Source organism: Gigantopelta aegis, unplaced genomic scaffold (assembly GCF_016097555.1).
Source record: "Gigantopelta aegis isolate Gae_Host unplaced genomic scaffold, Gae_host_genome ctg3829_pilon_pilon, whole genome shotgun sequence".
NCBI classification, from domain to species: Eukaryota; Metazoa; Mollusca; class Gastropoda; order Neomphalida; family Peltospiridae; genus Gigantopelta; species Gigantopelta aegis.
In genome coordinates, this window is record NW_024533535.1 from 32580 (window position 1) to 39448 (window position 6869).

The 6869-nt window shown below is 29.4% G+C and overlaps 1 non-coding gene across 1 annotated transcript; it reads right to left on the bottom strand.

Annotated features, from left to right (window-relative positions):
- Window positions 1-555: 555 nt before the first annotated feature.
- On the bottom strand, window positions 556-746 carry LOC121392438. The gene has a single exon (XR_005960493.1). It is a non-coding gene; the product is annotated as a U2 spliceosomal RNA (small nuclear RNA).
- Between the last annotated feature and the right edge of the window lie 6123 nt (window positions 747-6869).

Sequence of the window (6869 nt, forward strand, 5' to 3'; positions counted from 1 at the left end):
AAGCTATTGTGAAATTCAGGCTGAATGATTTCTGGATTTTAAAATTTGTAACACCATCAATAAATTATTAAGTTGTGTAAGATATAAATTCATAGATCTTGAGACTATTAAATTTAAATGAAACAATGTACAATTATGTGTTGATACCTCATCAAGTAAATATGATTTTATGTAGGAATACATTGCCTTTTATGGGGCAATATTTTGACTTATGGTGTATATTATAGCTATCCTTGTTCTGCTGAAAGTGATCTTAAATGGTGGTATTTGAGACGATATAATCTACTGATAGATGTATATAGAAAGCACTACATTTTAGTTATAATGCCAATGCTGCAACAACACTTAAGTCATATGTATGTATGAAGAGCTAAACTCTATTTGATGCTTTAAGTACGAGAAAAAAAAGGGTGGAGCAAACTAATAATGCATTAAGTTTTGTTAGCCATGATTGGGTTTTATAGAAAGTACTTAGCTAAAAAGTCTATGTTCATCCAACTTTAAGATTTGTTTAAATTTTCATTATTGTTACCTGAAAAATATTCCCCTATAAAGGAGAAATGGGCCACACCTGGATGTACTGCAATACCAGGGCAACCCGTGGAGTGAGGGAAGCAAGCTTCGCACACCACTCCTAGTTTAAAAGAATGGGTTTATAGCTTGAGGATACATTACCCCATTCAAGCCATTAAACTCAAAAGAACAGTTTATAACTACTACATCTTAGCCGATAGGCCAGAAGCAATGCCTTGACAAAGTTTTACAATTGCTTTTTATATTTATACAATAGAGTTTGCTCTTAGGGACAAGTAGTAGTGCTTGCAATGAATAGCTTTGTTGAATTGTCACGTGTTAAGTCTATGAAGATCTAGAATACACACATGCTTGTAATATTATAGCAAGGTTGTATTCGTTTTTTTGTGTATAACAGAGAAAAGGTGTGGCAAATAATTAGCAAGGCGTGTGCTGCGGGGAAGTTTGAGTAGCAATGATTACTTCATGTGTAATTTGTAATATTTGCAGTTCATTTCCTTGTATGACTCCACTGCTTCTCCTTATAGCTCATTTCCAATCTAGCTATTATTTTAAAGGTGAGACTTACCCATACACATGTACATATATATATAACTTGTGCTAAACTATACCTCTAGCAATAGATCTATGCTCTAGCCAAAAATGAATTTGATATCTTCATTTAGGAATGAGACTGGGTTACACAAAACATTACTGTAGACCAATGTTAAATAAGTGATATTCACTTTGTTGTATCTATTATTTTAAGTTTAATAAATATTGTACTGTACTTGTATAGTTCTTGCCATGTTATTGAGATCAATATATAGGCTATGCATGGATCCTTGATGTAGTTATGCTGATAGACACATGATTTTTACTGATGTATCTACATTTGTCTAAATGTTTTTTTACCAATATATAAACTAATATGACTTCATTTTTAATTTACTTCATTGGCCTTAAATAATATTCTGATAAACTCCTTGTGAAAGTATTATCTCATTAATAGAGTGTACTATATATATATATTAGAAATTGAGCCTTATCATTGTCTAGAATATAATGATCTAAATTAGTATGGTCTAGTTTAATTAATATTTCAGATAAACGTCATGAATATGTCATTCATGATACTCCATTAGAATTAATATTTCTTAACATAAAATCGTATTAATGTGTGTATGTATGAAAGCATGTATACATACCTTAATTGTACATATGTTGTTATATTATTCTGCAGAATAATTTAGCACACTACGAATAGAAACTTTTTATTTTATAATCTGGTATATAATGTTAGTATAAACCTTATATTAAGCTAGCATTCATCTCTTGAATGTAGTATCTGTTAATAAAATAAGATTATGTTATTATATTAGACATTCATTCTTTTGACTCATCAAAGACAAGTTGCTTGCACATGTACAACTATATGTTTGTACACACCATTGTTAGTTACCTGAAGATGTTAACTTTTGTTTCTTAATGCATATACATATCCTCTTCTATAAATAGCTAGCTAAATTATGTCATTTCACATATATTTCAAGCATATTTTTAATAATACTATATAGTAAGAAATGTTGCTTTTTTAGAGAATAACACAACACACACTGTTTGCGATAAATTGGTTGTTTTAATTAACTGTATAGTCACTTGGATGATACACATTGCCTCAATTTCATTTATTATTACAAAACATCAATAGGAAATGGGTATTTTGATTACTAATTACTATGGAATTGACCATTCATCTAGTTCAATAGTATTGATTTCATAGAAAGGGCATACATGACATGAGGTTAGGAGGCTGTCTCAATAAAATTCCATATATAGCGACAATCGATAGATTCTGTGGAAAACATCATTTAAGTTATAAATTGATTAGTTTAATTTTATTACAAGGCTATTATATAAAACCTCATCTGTATACACTAGTAAATAGGAAAAAAGGATGAGAATGAACAGTGCACTGTAAACTATGTTGTAAATATATAGTTAATTTAGTTGCATATAATACACACAAGATACTAGTAAATGTATGAGAATATGTCATTTGTTAAATATAAGAATTATTATGTATACCAATACATACTGTATTGCTTATGTATACTGCTATTTGATAACATAATAATTGCTGCATAACCATTAATACATTAATTGTGCAGAAGAGCTATCAGTATGGATTTATAATACATATTCATTTAAGACAGTTCTTTTTTTAGTTCTTTTTTTTTAATTTATGACTCTGTTAAGACTTTGTTAAATGGATCAATGATTTGTTCCATGACCAGATCAATGCTGGGAAGAGAGCCACAAAAAAAAATAGAAAAAAGAAGAACTAAATGTCTAACATATGAAATATTGTTTTAGTTATGTTAAATGAACTACCTTGTATATTGCTGAAGTATATGACAATATGTACTTTGGATTTATATACTTGTTTAACAGTATGTTAAGACATACACCTTAAATCTAGATTACTAGATGTCATAGTTTGTCTAGCTATAATATAAGAATATGACATGAAATATTTGTTGTAATATTGGTTAATAATATTATTATAGCTAAAATTAATGTTCATAAAATATAATAACATTATATTATCTAGTTATTATTTATTATTATCTAATGTTAGACAAAATAAATTTCATGGATGCTGGGCTGTACATAAGAGCTATCACTATGGGATTTATAATACATATGTATTTAGGACAGTTCTTTTTACCATCATATATTCGTCTATTCTGAGAAATCATTTGTTGAAGTACATAATTGACCATCTTTCATTTGACAAAGCCACAAGGTCTTTACTAATACTTGTTTCATGGCAGTGCCTAAGTGTGTGTTAATTTTTTAAAAAATATTTTTATTAAGTTAATTATAAGACTATGTATACAAATCACTTAAATAAATCAATATATAACTGGTTTAGAATAGCTAAAACTATATTATGTATAAGGAGAATACATTAACGTTTGTACATTATTGTAGGTGCATCATTTGACTGATTTTACAAGATGGCTAGGAAGAAACACTATGTCTGTCTGTGCTTATTGTATGTGATGGTTTCTGCCTTATTCTATAGTAATTATACATCAATTGAAAAAATGATAGCCAAATTGACATCTAACATTACATCTCAAGTTTCAGGAACTACAATAGGTTAGACTATTTCTATAGTATTTATTTGTATATATCTTATTATATATATAGACTGTAGTAGTCTTCTAATATATTCCAGTGAATTGACCAATGGTACATTTTACAGGTAAATTATTTTATTATACTAATTGTATTTTAATATTTTAAAATCCAACATGTAAACCTTATTCATGATCATGTGTCAAATAATAATTATAGTTGCAAGCTTCAGATAAGTTAACTGTATCTTCTTATCTCTCTTGATTAATGACAATAGATAATTAAACTATTTTATTGAGAAGCTATTTGCCTTGTACTATTGTTTTCATTTGTCTGTATTAATTCTATTTATAAAAATCGTTTGTTATTGCAAGAAAAAAAAAAAAAAAAAAAAAAAAAAAAAAAAATAAAAAAAAAAAAAAAAAAAACATTTATTGATTTCAAATTGTAGTATCAGTCAGCACCACTGATTAAGAATCATCTGAGCCGTTAAAAGAAACATCAAACTGTGTAATTTTCTTTGTCATTATAGACTATAGTTTATGTATTGTTGAATAAACTTTAACTTGGAATACTTTTTAAATATCAAACAATTGGTAAATGTCATCTATACTATAACAATCAGTCACAATAGTAGCTAAAAGAAGTAGGATTTAACAAATTAATAATGTCAAAGGCAGATTTTTGAATGGATGAAATAAAGTAATTAGTCATATTAGTCAATTTGCTCACCCTCAGAATGGTCACTCTCAAGCTACATTCATAATTCTTTTAATTGCTATATGTATAACCTTAAGTACAAGAGTGATCAGATACACTTTGACAAGTCTGGTATAAGAAATGGGTCAACTGGTGTTGATATTGAGGTTATGATCTTGTTTCTGGACTATGCATAAAATAACACCAATTTCTTAGCTCATTTGTACACTTTCAGGCAAGGGGTAAGAATGAAGATTAAGTTGGGTAGCTGACCTTATATTTAGTTGCGTTATATAAGTAAACATCAAGAGGTTATTGTGTACACAGTCTTGAGTGTAAATCAGGAGGCTTAGCCCCCCCCCCCCCACCTCCTCTTTCCTACTCCTATGCTTTTAGGGATACCCTACCCAAAGATACAATACTAGAAACAATATAGTTTTAAAGTGTTAAATATATGCATGTAAAAATGTCATATACTCACACTGGTGACAAACCCTCTTACTGTCCAGACTGTGTAAACTTACATATACTTCATTAAAAATGAAAGCACAGAACAATATATAGGTTTGTGTTGTGAACCTATGCAACACTATCCACAACCTTTAGCAATTTTTATCCATGTACATAATTAAAGTAAAATCCAGTCCTGTATTTCAGTCCAGTCTTGACACAACTTATGTAATGGGAGGCATATAAAGATACATCCCAAAATCTTAGCCCTATACACCTAAGCATAAGTGTTGCATCACTGCTTAGGGTTTTTTTCTTATCTTCAAACTCTACTTCTTAATAAATAGACAAGTGAGTACTAATTACCCTTGTCTTCTACACAGAGAATGACCAAGGATTAGTTACTAGGAAAATGTAGACTATTCAGTATATGAGTCTGATCTACTAGAATATTATATATTTTGTTGATTAAACAATATTTACTGAATCTGTATTTCGCTTAAAGTAACTTTTAAACAAATCCATACAATGAATTAAGGCATAAATTACTTTAATAATTGGATGATTGCATTGATAATGTCCTTAACAAAACTAACATTGGTTTTTTAAATTATATAACATTAGCATAACAATACTTCATATTTTGATATCAATGTAATATCTTACTCCTTCAAATATCTTGGTTGGTCTTCTGTCTTTTTTTATCTACACTCTCTGTTTGTATTAATTCCATTCATTTCTTTCTTGTTCCTAATTAATAGCCCTTTCTTACCTTCATTCAACTGGCCATGGTGACATTTAATTCACATATGAGAAAATGTATGTGCTTACCTACTGTAATGTAAAGTTTGCATCCATACATGTACATGAATACATGTGTACGCACACATGACACATTGAGCAATAAGCTTGCATGAACAATTTTCTAGTATTTTGTTGAGAATTTTATACATGTCCTTTTTTATTATAAGACGTGAATTCTTTATGTTGTCTATTGAAAATTGTTGGTTGTAAATTGGATTAACTCTCTCTTTAGCTTTATGTCTTTTATGAATCTGTTTTTTGGGTATGTGTGTTTTTACCCTTTTCATCTTTTGGTAGTTGTTTGTAAACTAAATTCTGTGCAATTCAAAGTATGAACAATTGATTAACCCAATCAACACAATTATTTTGTTTTTGTGTTCAGTATTACCTACTTTCAAAAGGCGATGGAATAGACTCAGGAACATGTTTGTGTGTAACTACTGTGACCCACCCTATAACAAACTGTTAAAAAATTTTTTAAATGCAAAAACGTATAAATACCAATACACCTACAGTAAATACAGTAGTGATACAAGATACAAGAAACACAAAGACTTCCAGAAATAATTGATACTTGATTGAATACGAACAGTTAAGGTCAAGACAAGTAATTAATCTATAACTATAAAGCTCCAAAGTAATTACAAACCAAGATAAAGCACAAGATTCCGTTAAATACAGCAAAGATAACTTTATTACAGTAGCATAAGGAGTGCAAGTAATTAAAATATCAATGAGAGGGAATAATTATAATATTAATAATTATAGACAGAAGTGAGGGAATAATTATAATGGCCGGTGTCTTTCTTATTATAGGTTGCCTCCGCCCACAGGGGTATACTGGGAGATGCTAGAGTCTGTACCTAAGGCATTGTTTCTAAGGTGTGTTTTCTTATACTTGACTGTAAGAAGAACATGTACTAACTCCAACTGTATTACTATTACATCTTCTCAACAATCCTGTTCCTCAAAAGAAGGAATTCCTCCATGGTCCTCGAGTGAATCTGTTCATAATGACTAGTACTTATCATAACCTTATTGACTTATCATATCCGTTCTCATCACATGGTGACAAACCTATCACTGGTCCAGACTGTAATTGTACATTTGTCTAAAATCTAACTCAACACACATCGTCGTGTCCGTCATCAGTACAAAGTGTACCAACTATATCAATCCATTCTACTTTTTTTGTGTCAATTCTAAAAATCATTTATTGGTTAACTACATGTGAAAAAAGTTTCTCAGGTCATAGT